At 51.7% G+C, this 14,818-nt stretch overlaps 1 long non-coding RNA gene across 1 annotated transcript in view; it reads right to left on the bottom strand.

Annotated features, from left to right (window-relative positions):
• The window catches only part of LOC116747633, a 40,004-nt gene extending 33,687 nt beyond the window's left edge, over positions 1-6,317 (bottom strand). Inside the window, exon 1 of the long non-coding RNA XR_004348094.1 lies at positions 6,070-6,317. This is a non-coding gene — a long non-coding RNA (uncharacterized LOC116747633). The remainder of the gene's footprint in view (positions 1-6,069) is intronic.
• Between the last annotated feature and the right edge of the window lie 8,501 nt (positions 6,318-14,818).

A 14,818-nucleotide genomic window follows, 5' to 3' on the forward strand; every position in this document is an offset into this window, starting at 1 on the left:
CGAAAGCAGATGAAGAAAATACTCTGCAAGAAGAATTGCCCAAAGAAGCAGGGAAAAACAGTTGTTCTTTACAGTCTTCATCATTTTCAAATGACACAATGTCTCTATAAAAGACTCAAATAAGAAATATAAGGATGGAAAGAAGTGATTATAAAATAGTGAAAATCAAGGCTGGCTGTTCTTAGGAATGAAATAGAAAGAAAGAACAAAAGAGATTAAGCCACATTAGAAACACCAGCAAATAAAATGAACATGACTAAACCACAGTAAGAAATATTGTGGTTAAGCTATGGAAAGTCATGCAACATTAAACAGAAAAGAAGAACTTTTTTGGGGGGGTCAAAGATTAGAGTGATGGACATGCCATGGAGTAACTAAGCCCGTGTGCCACAACTACTGAGCCCACGGGCCGCACCTACTGAAACCTGTGCACTCTAGGGCCTGTGTGTTGCAACTACTGAGCCCGTGTGCTGCAACTATTGAAGCCCGTGAACCTAGAGCCAATGCTCCACAAAAGAGAAGCCACCACAATGAGAAGCCTGCACACCGCAACGAAGAGTAGCCCCGCTCACCGCAATTAGAGAAAGCCCACACTCAGCAATGAAGACCCAACGCAGCCAAAAAATAAAATTAATAAGATTAAAAAAAAAAGATTAGAGTGATGAGAGGCATAAAAGACAGGAAAAAGGTTAGCTAACAGATAAACATTGTATGCGACAATGGTATAAAGATACTCAAAGTTATACTAAATAAAAAGTCTGAAAATAAAGCCATGAATCTTCAGGTCCAAAGTACACACAATCTTCCAGGAATAACTGCTGAAGAAATATCAGCTCTAAGACAAATCTGAATGAAATAACTGAGCTTCAGAAGTAAAAGATTCATCTGTTCATCTAGGTAGAAAAATCAAATCACAATGTAGGCAGAAATCAGATTGGCACAAAGGTCTCTGCAGTAATGCTAGAAGACATTGGAACAATGTCTACAAAATCCGAGGGAAAGAAAATACAACTCCCGAATATTATACCCAGTCAAGTTGTCTTTCAAGTAAAAAGGTGACAGGGACATTTTCATCTGTCTGGAGCTCAGGAAACAACATTCATGATCTTTCTGGAAAAACATATTTATTAACAAAAAAATTGAAAGTAAAAAAGATAAAAGGAAATGCAAAGGTATAGTCAAAAGTTAAAATAAGAAAGAAGGAAGGAAGGAAGAAAGGGTTGGGGCTGAGAAGTGATTCTATTTAAGTGCAAAGCTCACTCTAATTGCCATGAGAATTAGTGCTTCCATAACAGCACAAAATGTTGTAAACCCTGACAAGGCAATAATAACGTTTTAAGGGACAGTATAAATGCACTAATTTCCTAACTTTTATTACTAGGGAGTCAGTACATTCAGTCTAAAATAAAAACATAAAGCTTTTTTTTTCTTTTAAAGCATGACCACAACATCTTAATTTATTTTTTTTCAGCTTTCTTCTTAACTGTAAAAATATTTTTAGGAAAAGGATATCTCTTGTGAGGCAACATTTATCTGAAGTTAATACTTATTTCAGTTTAACCTCCATTTTAAATTCTTCTTTTAAATTTAAGTAAAATTATATTTAACACCTTTTTATTAAAAAGTGTATAACCTCATTTTTCCTCATCTATCTTTCCTTCTATGCTACATATGTGCACAGAGAGGTGCCTAGAATGAGATCCACCAAATGTTTGAATTTAATTTATTTTTTGTAATCATCAGTGTTGCTTAAATGTTTTACACTATACATTTGGCCATTTTTACAAAATCAGAATTCACTATTTTAAAATTATTTTGGTGGCATCAGTCGGATCTCAGATTGTGTCTTGCTCAATGAAATCAAAGCTGGTGTTTTGACAAAAGTGGGGTGTTAGGGGATATCTTTGCCAAAACTATAGGATGATATCAGAGGGCCACAGGGAGGAAGAGCTGAGAGGGGGGCCTCCTGGGTGAGTAGCAGATGGTCAGTGTTGAGGGGACATTGGGGGGACGGTGGGCACAGTGCTGCCTGAACACCATGACTAAGGAAGCGTACACCTCCATATTTGTCATCCAAGTGTGGGACAAGGATGGGACCCACAGAACTTCAGCTTAGCTGACATTTACTACAAGCCCACTCTTGTAGGAGCCTGTTTGGGTCTGGAGTATAATTACAGATGACAACTCTTCACACCCAAACTGGCTCCTTCCAACCCATTTCTCTGCAAACCCAGTTGTACCAACCCAGTCCCCACCTGCTGAACCCTTCCCTGGGTTCCTCTTGTGCTCAGCCCAACAGAGAGGTTGGATCACTTGCCCAAGGTCACACAGTTAGTCACTGGAAGATGAGGGATTTGAACCTGGTCAGTCTGGCTCCAGAGTCTGTGGGCTTAGTAGCAAAGGCCAAGGTCCCGAGCATGTCATGTCTCCCCCCACCATCTATTCAATAGCTCCCAACTCTTCAACAGCTCCCAATTCTTCTCTCACACTGGAGAAGCCTGGATTGAGGGGCCTTCATTTAGGAAGAGAAATGGATTTGGCATCTGTCCTTTGGCCCCTTCTCTCCTCTTTTCCCCACTCCCAACTTTCATAGTGAAGTTAAGATGGGTTGGTAGTAAGAGCCTGGCCTGGGAGTGACGAGTTAAGGATTTGAGTCTTGTGACCTCCAGTAAGTCAAAGAGATTTGCTCTAGTGCATTAATTAGCTGATCCATTCTTTCAAACACCCACTAGGCCCTGTGCTGGCTGGGTGTTTGTCAGCCAGGGAGACAGATCATAGGGGCATGGATGGAGAATAAGTGGGTGGCACATGTGGGGCTGACTCCATTTCAACTGAGACTTCAAAGATGAGGGAAGCTTGTGGGATGGAGAGCTGGGGCAGAGCATTCCAGGCTGTGGAGAGACAGGAAGCCATGGAGGCCATGGTGAGAAGGCTGGATTTTATTCCAAGTTCAGTGGGAGGCCACTGGAAGGTTTTAAGCTGGGAGGCATGTGATTGGATTTACTTTTTAGAATGTTACCCAGGCTGCATGGAGGAGGCGGGAGGCAGGAAGCGGGAGAGGAACCAGGCGGGATGAGGTGCCACGGTCGTGCAGTTTCTAACTCGCCCTCCTGCCTTCCGCTCTGCTTTCTGGCTGGCCCAGGGCAGGCAGCCCCGGGTCCTGGTCCTTCCTCCATCCCAGGCTTTAGAAGTTGGAAATCAGAGCTGCTGTGCAGTGAGGCAGACATGGGGAACCCTAGAGAAACACAAGCCTAATTCCCACCCAGCCCTCCCGACCCCCAGGATCATCTCCTCAACAGCCATGTCATGTTTGCATAGACACAGAGGTGCAAGATGGCTAGTTTGATGACAATCTTTGGCATTTGTACAACCCCTGACCTCGGCATGGCCTTCCCTGTCCTAGAGGGAGACAGGAATGGAGTGTGGGTTGAATGTGCCAGAAAGCTGCCTTCCCAGGCTCCCCATTTCCTTTTCCACATTCCAATGCCTTGTCCTGGCATCTCAGAGCGGTTCCTACCCAACCACCCATTCATTTGTTCACCCAAACCCTGTGAGGTTTGTCAGGCAGGGATGGTCATGCTCACTTGTCAGATGTAGAAACTGAGGCCTGGGGAGGGGAAGCCACTTGTCTGGAGCCACTTCCCGGTTGGTGGAGGCTTAGTCCTATAATGGCTGTGTGACCTCGGGCAAACCACTTAACCTTTCTGGGCTGCCCTTTCCTCCTGGGCTCTGCTTCTTGTGTGATGCAATGGGGAGGTTCAAGCGGATTAGGATACATTTTACACACCTGAGAGGTGAGAAGGATTATTGTGAGCCTGGGTATCATTGTCACCACTGAGTGTCCCAGGGCTCAGCAAGAAGCTCTTCTTCCCTTCCCTGGCTCCGTTTTTCCAAACCAAATCCCCCAGCAGGCCAGCAAGTGAAAGCCATGATTGACTTGTCCTTATCAATATTCCTCCCACAGCTTGCCATCCTCCTTGTGGCCTGAGCAAGGAAAACCCATCCCTGCCTCTGGAAGCTCCAAGCCTTGTCAGGCCCTCAGGTTCCTTAGAACCCCAGCAATTCAGGGCTGGACTATGAGATTCAATCAGACTCAACCCTTTCACTGTGTGGATGGTGAAACTGAGGACTGAGGGTAAATAATAATAGTAATAACAAAAAATATCTGGGTCATTGCTTTCAGTTACAGATGATGAGAAGAAAATTCATATCAAACTGGCTTCAGCACAAAGGGGAAGTATTGGCATAGGTAACTGAAAAGTCAAAGAGGAGGGTTTCAGGAATGGCTTCCTCAAGAGCTCAAACAAGGTCTGAGTCTCTTCCTCTCTCCCTGCTCTGGTTCTGCCCCACTGGCTCCATCCTCAGACCCTGTGTTGGCAAGATGCTGCAGCAGCCTTTCTGTCCCCTCAGGTTCAATTTCAGAGGCAAAGAGCAAGTGTTTCAGTCCCAGCATTCCCAGCCAGCATTTCAGTGCACTTTGTTGGCTCTTATCAGGCCTTGTGACCATCCTTGAGCCAATAACTGTGGCCAAGTTAATGTAAATCCCTGACTAGCTGGAGCCACCCAGAACCACCGACTGAGAGTAGAAGGAGGGGGGTACCTTTGATCCCTCCCCAGATCAAGGACTGTTGTTGAGAGGAGATGAGTACTGGGGCAGCAAAGAACTGATGCCTGTTGGAGTACACATCAACGGCACTGGAGCACCTCCTGACACGGATGCTGGTCTAAGCACTTGGCATCCAGGGCCACAAACCTCCCTAGCAAGCTGCCAGGTGGGCATACTCACAGAGGAGGAAACTGAAGTCAGAATGTGAGGTGACCTACCTAAGGCACAGCTAGGAAGGGTTCAAAGTCAGCAGCCCAAGCGCATTTCAGAACAGTTACCACTGGGGGTAACTGGGGCTCGGTCCCAGTGAAGAATGCTAGGAGACATTCTAGAACATGCCTGCCAGCTATCCCACATGGGTCCTCCAGGTTCTCACCCATTGCTGGTGGAAGGCTGGCTGCCTGGCACGCAGGCCGAGAGGAAGTCTCAGATGGAGACTTACAGGTGCCTGATGGAACATTCTAGTAGTGGTAGGGTCTGGGATGGGGATTGTCGAGGGGATGTGCCTGGGACCTGGGCAGCATCTGAGGAGTGTATGACTGACAGAGGGGGAGGGAGTCTTCTCCCTCCTTTCTAGTCTCACCCACCTCTGCCTTCCTGACCCCCCCACCCCTGCAGAGGCGGAGGAGTTGATTCATCACAGCCACAGTTACTGGGGGACAGGGTTACTGTGCTACAAGGCCGGAGCCCATATAGCCTTTCTCTTCCACTTTCTGCCACTGCCATGTGGTGGGCAGATGTAGGCAGGACTCACCTCACCCTTCCCACTTTGTCCAAAATCTACTGAGTAAGTTAGGTCAGAGACTGCAAGCTTGGCCCTATGCCCCCCTTCCCTTCTTGAACGTCCTTCCCTCTTGTGGTCAGACAAATGTAAACCAATCTCAACTCACGAAGGAGCAACGTAGGAGGACCCATCTAAGCTTTGAGCCTAAGCTAGAAATATCTAGAAAAGGCATAGTCAGGGTGTGGGAGAGCACAACCTGCACAGAAAGACCCAGAGCAGAGGGCAAGAGAAACTTGTGGACATGACAAAACGTGGCCTTGTCATCATGGCTGGATTGTTGGGACACCTTTAAGTGGGCTGCCCTGAATTCCAGGGCGCTATGAACCCCAAATATTGAGAACCATCCTGGCCTCGGCAGGTGGGCAGCCGCCCCTTCACTGCGGAGCTCATGGCTGCACGGCCGTCCCGGCTGGAGGGCCTGGGGGTCCTCAGGGCGAGGTGACCCTGCGCGTGCCCCTCCCCACACTGGGCGCCCCCCAACACCACCCCCTCGTTTCCTCTCCACCCGCAGGTCAGGTCGGGGCTCTGGGCCCGCGGCCGTCAGCGCAAACCTGGAGGAGCCGCGGGGAGGGAACTGCGGCCGCGCCTTTCTTCCTCTTCCTTCTGCCGCCTCAGCCACCTTGTCCCCGGCCACACATCAGGCCAGCGCTCCGGGCTCATAATTTCAAAGGCCTTTTACCTTTTCTAGGTCAGGATTTTCTTGCTTTTGGCCAAAGGCCACTGCAGAATTTACAGGACGAGGAGCCAGCGCAACACGGTCTTCGGAGGACGGAGCTCGCGGGGCTGACGGGCGGCTTCCCCCGCCCCGGTCTCTGCCCGCTCTTCCTGCAGCGGCGGCCCCGGCGGCGGACACAGCCGCATCGGGCGGGGCTGTGATTCCTCTCTCCCTCGCGGGCTGAGCCCGGGGCACCGTCACCGCGCAGGGGCTTCTGGGGGCCGCGGGCGGAGCCGGAGGTGCTGGACGGAGGGCAGCGCCGCGGGCGGGGGCTCGGGGTCCACCGCCTGCTCTGTCCCCTGAGTGGCCGCGTGCCTTGTGGCCGGGAGGCACACCGCTTCGGGCCTCACGTCCCAGCCAGGACAGGGGGCAGAAGCACACCCCGTGCGGCTGTGGCCAGGGTTCAGTGAGGCGATGCAGATGAGGTCCGTGTGCCTGGCTTCCAGAACTTTCCATGAGACCCCAATCGCCTGGTGACGGAAAGTTAGGAAGCCGATAGTAATTTTGTCTCTCTCTCACTGAACCGCGAACCTGGACCCTGAGGTGAGGTCCGGGAACTGTACCGGGAGAAAGGAGAGACGCGGCTCCGCCCTGACTGACCGGGGCTCCCGCGGGTCGGCGGGGACGCGGCTCCCGTGGCCGGATCGAGGCCCGGCCTGGCCAGCGGGGGCTGCGGCCGCGGCGGTGGATCACTGCTGGGTCGGCTGAGTCACAAACGCCCGAGCGCTTCCCGATTTCTTCCTGGGGCTGCAGGACTCTGAAGCTGAGGCCGGGGCCCCTCAGTCCCTCCTGGGGGGTCGGTGTGAGCGAGTCAGCAGGGCCCTCCCCACCCAGGAAGCTGCCCCCATCAGGGTCCTTGGCCCAGTGATGGGGTCCAGGGGGAGGAGCGGGGCGGGGGTGGAGCCGAGGGCAGAGACTGGACGAGTCATTCCCCCCTGAGCCTCGCCTGACACCCCAGAGAAGGGCGGTGGTGGTTCGGGCTGCAGGGCTGCTGGGGGGACGGCCTGGGTCACGTGGGCAGAGGTCAGCGGGGGCTGGCACCACCAGGAGAGCCTGGGGGTGGTGGGAAAGGGGTGTGCTAACTGGGACAGCCGTTCCCAGAGGTTGGAGCGCGCAGACTCACCCCCGGAGGTGGTTAAATGCAGACTCCCTGACCCCACCCCATCCCAGAGGTCCTGGTGCCTGGGTCTGGGGAGAGTCCGGGGAATCTGCATGTTCGCAAGACCCTCCTCCATTCGGGAGGCTACCGACCACACTTTGGGGACCCTGAGATGTCTTCTCGGGGCTTGGGCTGGAACTGGAGGACACTGAGTGGGCCAGGGGTCCGGCAGGTGACGTGGGAAGGTGCGGAGGGGGTGCAGAGCTCATGGAGTGGGACAAGAGGCTTTATTGGAAAGGCAGGTGGGATAGGATAGGTGTTCAAGACTGGGGGCAGGTGGGGACTGCCTCTGGGTGATGTTTGTCACACGCAACTCACAGACCAGCTGTGGTTCTGTGTGATTTGTCCCCTTGAGCCTGGATGGGCATGGCCTTTGGTTGCTTTGACCAGTAGGATATGGCAGAAGTGATGCTGGGCTGGTTTCTGGGCCCAGGCAGCACCCCCTGCCTCTCTGGGGGAGGCCATTGTTAGGGCTGTGAGGAAGCCCAAGAAACCAGGGGAGGGATGGCTTGGGGAGAGTGATGCCTGCTGACCCCAGCTGTGGCAGCTGAGCCCATCCCAGATGACATACATGTGAGGGAAGAAGGCATCTGGGCCATCACGGCCCCAGCAGGCGTGTCAGGGGAAGAACTGAAGCCGCTGACAACCAGAACCGAGGCCCAGATACATGGCCCCATCGAGCCCAGCAGCCATCGGCAGCCCTGCCGACCACCCGGCTGTGGCCTGTCACAAGCTGTCTTCCATGTGCCAAATTCCTGGCCCTGAAGATTGTGAGCAAAATTTTAAGCCACTGAGTTTAGAGTGGTCTGTTTCACAGTGACAGACAACAAGAACACCTGGGGGAGCCTGGGATTCCATCTGTAAAATGGGGAAACAACACAGCACAGGGTCAGAGTCAGCCTCCAGAGGACACTCCAGGTTCAGCTCTGCCGCTCAGTAGCCAAGCAGCCTTGGTCAAGGGATGTAAGTCACCTGGAAGTGAAAGTTAATAATAGTGAAAGTCTCCTGGGGCTTTGTGGGGATTAAGGGTTAATCCATTTGAAGTGCTTAGAACTGTGCTGGCCTGTAGCTCTGACTAATAGACGCCCGCCATGATTGTCACCTATTATCACACGTAGGCCTGTGGTGGGCATTAAATGAGAGATTGTGGGGGCCAGGCACCCAGTAAGCGCTCAGGTGTATGTGTGCTGCTGTCATTAAAGATATACTCTAGAGAGGACCTTCAAGGTGGCGGAGGAGTGAGACGTGGAGATCACCTTCCTCCCCACAAATACATCAAAAATACATCCACATGTGGAACACCTGCTACAGAACACCTACTGAAAGCTGGCAGAAGACCTCAGACTTCCCAAAAGGCAAGAAAATCCCCACGTACCTGGGTAGGGCAAAAGAAAAAGGAAGAACAGAGACAAAAGAATAAGGATGGGACCTGCACCTCTGGGAGGGAGCTGTGAAGGAGGAAAAGTTTCCACACACTCCCCTTTGTGCAGGCAGAGACAGGGGGTGACGGCGGGGGCGGGGGGGGGATGTTTCGGAGCCATCGAGGAGAGCACAGCAACAGGGATGCGGAGGGCAAAGTGGAGAGATTCCCGCACAGATGATCGGTGCCAACCAGTATATAGATTGCCAACAAACATATGAAAGGATGCTCAACATCACTAATCATTAGAGAAATGCAAATCAAAACTACAATGAGGTGTCACTTCACACCGGTCAGAATGGCCATCAACAAACAATAAATGCTGGAGAGGGTGTGGAGAAAAGGAACCCTCTTGCACTGTTGGTGGGAATGTAAGTTGATACGGCCACTAAGGAAACAGTATGGAGGTTCCTTAAAAAACTAAAAATAGAACTACCATATGACCCAGCAATCCCACTACTGGGTATATACCCTGAGAAAACCATAATTCAAAAAGAGTCATGTACCACAATGTTCATTGCAGCTCTATTTACAATAGGACATGGAAGCAACCTAAGTGTCCATTGACAGATGAATGGATAAAGAAGATGTGGCACATATATACAATGGAATATTACTCAGCCATAAAAAGAAACGAAATTGAGTTATTTATAGTGAGGTGGATGGACCTAGAGTTTGTCATACAGAGTGAAGTAAGTCAGAAAGAGAAAAACAAATACCGTATGCTAACACATATATATGGAATCTAAAAAAAGAAAAAGAAAAAAAAAGGTTCTGAGGAAACTAGGGGCAGGACAGGAATAAAGATACAGTTGTAGAGAATGGACTTGAGGACATGGGAAGGGGGAAGGGTAAGCTGGGATGAAGTGAGAGAGTGGCATTGACATATATACACTACCAAATGTAAAATAGCTAGCTAGTGGGAAGCAGCCACATAGCATAAGGAGATCAGCTCTGTGCTTTGTGACCACCTAGAGGGGTGGGATAAGGAGGGTGGGAGGGAGATGAAAGAGGGAGGGGATATAGGGATATATGTATATGTATAACTGATTCACTTTGTTACACAGCAGAAACTAACACAGTCTTGTAAAGCAATTATACTCCAGTAGAGATGTTAAAAAAAAAGAAGATGGACTGTATATCAGGACAAAACTCTAATTCAAAAAGATACATGCACCCCAATGTTCATGGCAGCACTATTCACAATAGCCAAGACATGGAGACCACCTAAATGTTGGTAGGCAGATGAATGGATAAAGAAGATGTGGATACAATGGAATACTACTCAGCCATAACAAAGAATGAAATAATGCTGTTTACAGCAACATGGATGGACCTAGAGATTATCATATTAAGCAAAGTAAGGCAGAAAGAGAAAGACAAATACCATATGATATCACTTACGAGTGGAATTGAAAGTATGACACAAATGAACCTATTTACAAAACAGAAACAGACTCACAGATGTAGAGAACAGACTTTCGGTTGCCACGGGGGTTGGTGGGGGCGGGCGGGATGGATTGGGAGTTGGGGATTAGCAGATGCAAATTAGTGTATATAGAATGGATAAACAACAGGTTCTACTGTATAGCACAGGGAACTATATTCAATATCCTGTGACAAGCCATAATGGAAAAGAATATAAAAAAGAATATGTGTATATATGTATAACTAAATCACTTTGCTGTACGTCAGAAATGAACACAACATTGTAAATCAACTCTACTTCAATAAAAAAAGGATGCATTCATTGATTGAGTACCTACTATGTGCCAGACACTGTCCAGGAGCTTGGGGTCACATCAGGAACAAACAGACCAAGATCTGTGACTGATGGGGGAGGAGGAAAAGAAGGTGGGGAGATGGTGATGTGCCCCCACCCCACAGTTATGTGACTATGCAGACCCTGAGAGAAGCAAGGCAGAGGTGAGATAGTTATTGAGCCCAACTGTTGTGAGGCCCACGGAAAATGTGGCTCTCCCAGTGGACGTGCCCTGTATACTGAGCAAGACAGATCTGCTGCGCAGCCCTGTCTGCCCTGGCACCCTCTGCGACCCTCCAGCAGGGGGAGCAAAAGCTCAGCCAGCCATTCCTGGGTGGTGTCCTTGAAAATAAACCCATTTCCTGGTGACCCAGATGAAAAACATATTGCTTGGAAAGTGCTTTTCAAACAGAATCACCCGAAACTTTTATCATCAGAGCTGGCGTCTCACGGCGGACATCTGGCGAAGGTGTCAGTGTCATAATTAGTTAGACCTTCCCCAGATTCCTGGTACCACAGTTTGTCAGCAGGAGCCATCTGCCTTGTCTGCAAGGATGGGGGATGGGAGGGATTGACCCCGTACCTGGGTGCATCCCCTACCCATGGGTGCTCAGGGTGCTCTGTGGCTCCTGGCAGCCCCTGGGGGGGGCAGCTTCATCCAGGGGAAGCAGTGTTCACCCCACACCCCTCGTTGGTGGCTTCTGAGACCTCAGAACAGGCGGTGTCTTCAAACAATAATAACCAAAGTGTAACAGTAACAGTGATACAGCTCTTGTGTCCTGAGAGCCTACTATGTTGCCCATCTCTTCTGTCCACTGCTTCACCCCAGTGTCTAGAGCAGTGCCTGGCCCATAGTAGCTGCTCATCGAATGATGGGTGGATGGGAGGCTGGGTGGATGGGTGGGTGATTGAATGAATTAAGGAAAACAGAGGAACTGGGATATGAGTTCATGTTTCCTCTCTGTGGGCTTGGCCAGGGCAACAGCTCTTCTGGGGGAATCTTCTATGTTCTCAGTCACTTTGCAGGCCTGGGGGAGGGAGGGCAGTTCCTGGGGATGAGCTGCTCAGTCTAAGAAGCAGACTGGTGGCAGGCAGAACGTCCTGCAGGGTGGCCGGAGGACAGGGAAGTGCTCAGGGACTTTGAAAGCCAGAGCCTGGTGTTCAACCACCCACAGAGCCAGGGAGGAAGAGGAAGGATGCCAGTGAATCAGAGGAGGGGCCATTGGCCCCAGGTCCATCACCAAACAGCTGTGTGACCCAGGGCCTGTCCCCCTGCCCCTAGGAACTCTTTTTCAGGAGCAAACGGTGTGCTCCAGCTCCAGGGCTGCTTTGAAGGTGAAGGGAGGAGAGGGGAGGGATGTGGGGCTGCTTTGAACCAGTGCTCAGGGCTTCGGGAGGGGAAGGGGCTGACTTTGACTCTCCCCAGAGTGCACGGCCACGCCTCCGTCAGCAGCCCGCTCTCCCCCGTGTGGGGCTTGATCATGGGGCTCAGCCAACCAGGCAGGCCGGGAATCCCACCCCGAGACCCGAGACCCGAGACTCGAGACTCGAGACTCGAGACTCGGGCTGTTAACTCCTGAGTCAACCTGTCTCAGCAGCGCTAGGCATGGGTACATGGGGCGTGGCAGGCGGTGCCAACAGGAGCCAGGTGTCAGGGTCTGCCCGCTGCTGGGGGTCAGGGTGGGGGCACAATTCCTCTGGGAGACTTGGTTTTCCTAGGTTCTCACTTTACCGCCCTGTCACACATCTCTGTTGAGCCCCTCTTACATGCTGGGCACCTGCTGGGGTATTGTGGGGAGTGAAACAGACACAGAAGGCCCTGGACATCCTGGAGGTCAGAGATGAGCAGGGAGGGCAGATGTGGATAAATAACCACCCACAGCATAGAAAACCCACTGGGGACCGTGCAGGGGTGGTGAGAGGGGCAGCCATGGGAGTGAAACCTCAGTTTCCTTGTCTGTAAAATGGGGCCAGCCATGCATCCACCCCAAGGGGAGGGTGTGAGGGTGAAATGCAGTCTTACCTGTAAAGCGCTCAGCACTGTTTATTATTATGGTTGTTATTGTATTTTAAGTTTCTTCATCAGAAGCACACACATCGGTGGGAACTAATCATCACTAATTTGCTGTGTGACCTGGGAAAGCTGCTTTCTTCTCTGTCCTCGGTTTTCCCATCTGAACACAGAGGGATATGGGAGCTCCCTGCTCAGACATGGGGTCAGGCTCCAAGTCCATGTCAGGTCCCAGAGCTCCTTCCCAGCCCAGGGCTCCCAGAGGAGGATGAGGTCACAGCAGCCACTGACCAGAGGTCACTGGGCTGAGCAGGAGGGGTGGGGTAGGGAGCATGTCTCGTCTTTTCTGGAAACTCTCATTGTCCTAGGGGTGAAACGGGCTCAGGAGCCATGTCCCCCTCCTTGTCCCTCTGGCCACTTTGCAGTCTGCAGCCTCTTCTCAACCCTCTGCCCAGGCTCTGGCTCTGCCAGCTGCACCCTCAGCCTGGCCTCAGGGACTAATTCTAGATGAAAGGCCGGGGCTGGCTGGAGAGGCCCTTGGACCATCCAGGTGAGGCCCCATTTCACAGAGGAGGAAACTGAGGCCCGGCTCTGGCTCTGCTCACCATGGTGTCCTAGCCCCTTGCATGAAGCATGGCACACGGCACATGCTTAATAAATTACTTTTAAATGGTTGGTGAATTAGTAACAGGGAGGGCCTTGACTAATCCAGCTGCCCAGCAGCCTAAAGAGATGAGAACAAGGTCTCCCAGCCCCAATCCTGCCTCCTCACCAACCATAGCCCTGATGTGGGCACAGCACCTGACAGTTAAAAAAGCCCTTTCACGATTAATATTAATGTTATATTAATATGTCTATTGTGTCATCTCTGACACCCCATGTTTTTCAAACTTCAGAACAGGCATCACTGAGCCATTTTACAGATGAGGAAAGAGAGGCTTAGGGGAAGGGACTGACCCACCTGGCACAGCTGGGGCCGAGGTGGGCTGGGAAGGTGCCTCTGAGAAGCTCTTTGAGGTTTAAGAGTAGAGCGACCAAGGCCTCAAGAAAGACAGCCACCTGCCTGGGGTGACACAGTGTATTGAGGCCCAGCTGCCCGCCCTGTCCCATGTCAGGGTGCGAAGGTGGTCGGAACCCCGGGCTTCCTGCAGACGCCCCTTCTGCTTTCCAGGCCACCGAATGGGAATTCACATCCTGCAGGAGGGCCACGGCTAACTTTCCTCCTCCCTGCCCACACTCAGTTGCCCTGGCTTAATAGTGGGGTGCAGCGGGGGCCCCTCCCCTCAGGGCAGGGGGCCGGTGAGGGACAGAAAAAGAGGGTCGGAAAGGTAAGAGGCCTCCTTTGGGAAGCCTCCTGAACTTGCCCCAGGAGCTCCTACTCTGTCCCTCCCTTAGGGCACTTCTTTGCCTGATGCTTCCCCATTTGTACCTGGGCGTGTCCCCCCAACCAGGGTGGGGCTCAGAGACAGGGGTATCATCTGTCATTGTGGGCTAAAAGTCTGCACTGAGAACCTGCTGTATTCCAGGGCCGCTCCCAGGGGCTTCCGCTGAGGCACTGAGTGGGTCAGACCAAAGTCCCTTCACTGAAGTTCTAGTAAACAAATAAGCCCACAAATAAATACAAGATTATCATTCGTGTTATGTGCTCTGAAGGAAAAGAAATAGAATCGTAAGGGGTAAAAACTCATTTAGATGGAGGATGGTGGTCAGAGAAGGTTCTCCGAGGAGATGACTTCTAATTTGATGTTAGGAAGGGAGAGGGCCCTCCAGGTGGAGGAACGATTTGATGGGGAAGGAGCTGGTTCCCTCAGTCCTTGTGGCAGTGAAGGGCAGGGACCTGATCTGAGAGCAGAGGGAAGCACTGAAGGGTTTCCAGCCAGGAAATGATGGGGCAGTATTTTGAGCCCATGACTCTGCAGATGGATGGGGAATGGATGGGGGCAGGCATGGAAGTGGGGAGACCAGGGGGGAGGCTGGGGGGTGGGTCACACAGGCAGGAGGTCTGGGCTGAGGTTGGGGGCAGGAGACACGTCAAATGCAGCTGTTGGTTGGATTGACATGAGAGGCCATGGCGGGCGCGGGGGCGATGGTGTTGGTTGTGCGTGAGGGGACTGTAAGTCGTGCGCGCTCCCATCCCTCCAGGACTCCTGTCGCCCCAGGTTCTGGGATCACAGGGAACTCCCATCCTCATGCCTGCAGGATCCCTGGCCCCTTAGTGACTTGAAAAATGGCAAACCCCGGTACTCCCCACATCTCATCCTCTCTCAGCCATGAAGCACCCCTTTCCCAACTGAGTCCCCCTGAGGGACTGGAGGCAGCTCAGGAAGGAGCCAGGTGGGGGGATGAGGGGCTGGTGTCCCT

The sequence above is a fragment of the Phocoena sinus genome, chromosome 1, assembly GCF_008692025.1.
Source record: "Phocoena sinus isolate mPhoSin1 chromosome 1, mPhoSin1.pri, whole genome shotgun sequence".
Taxonomy (NCBI): Eukaryota; Metazoa; Chordata; class Mammalia; order Artiodactyla; family Phocoenidae; genus Phocoena; species Phocoena sinus.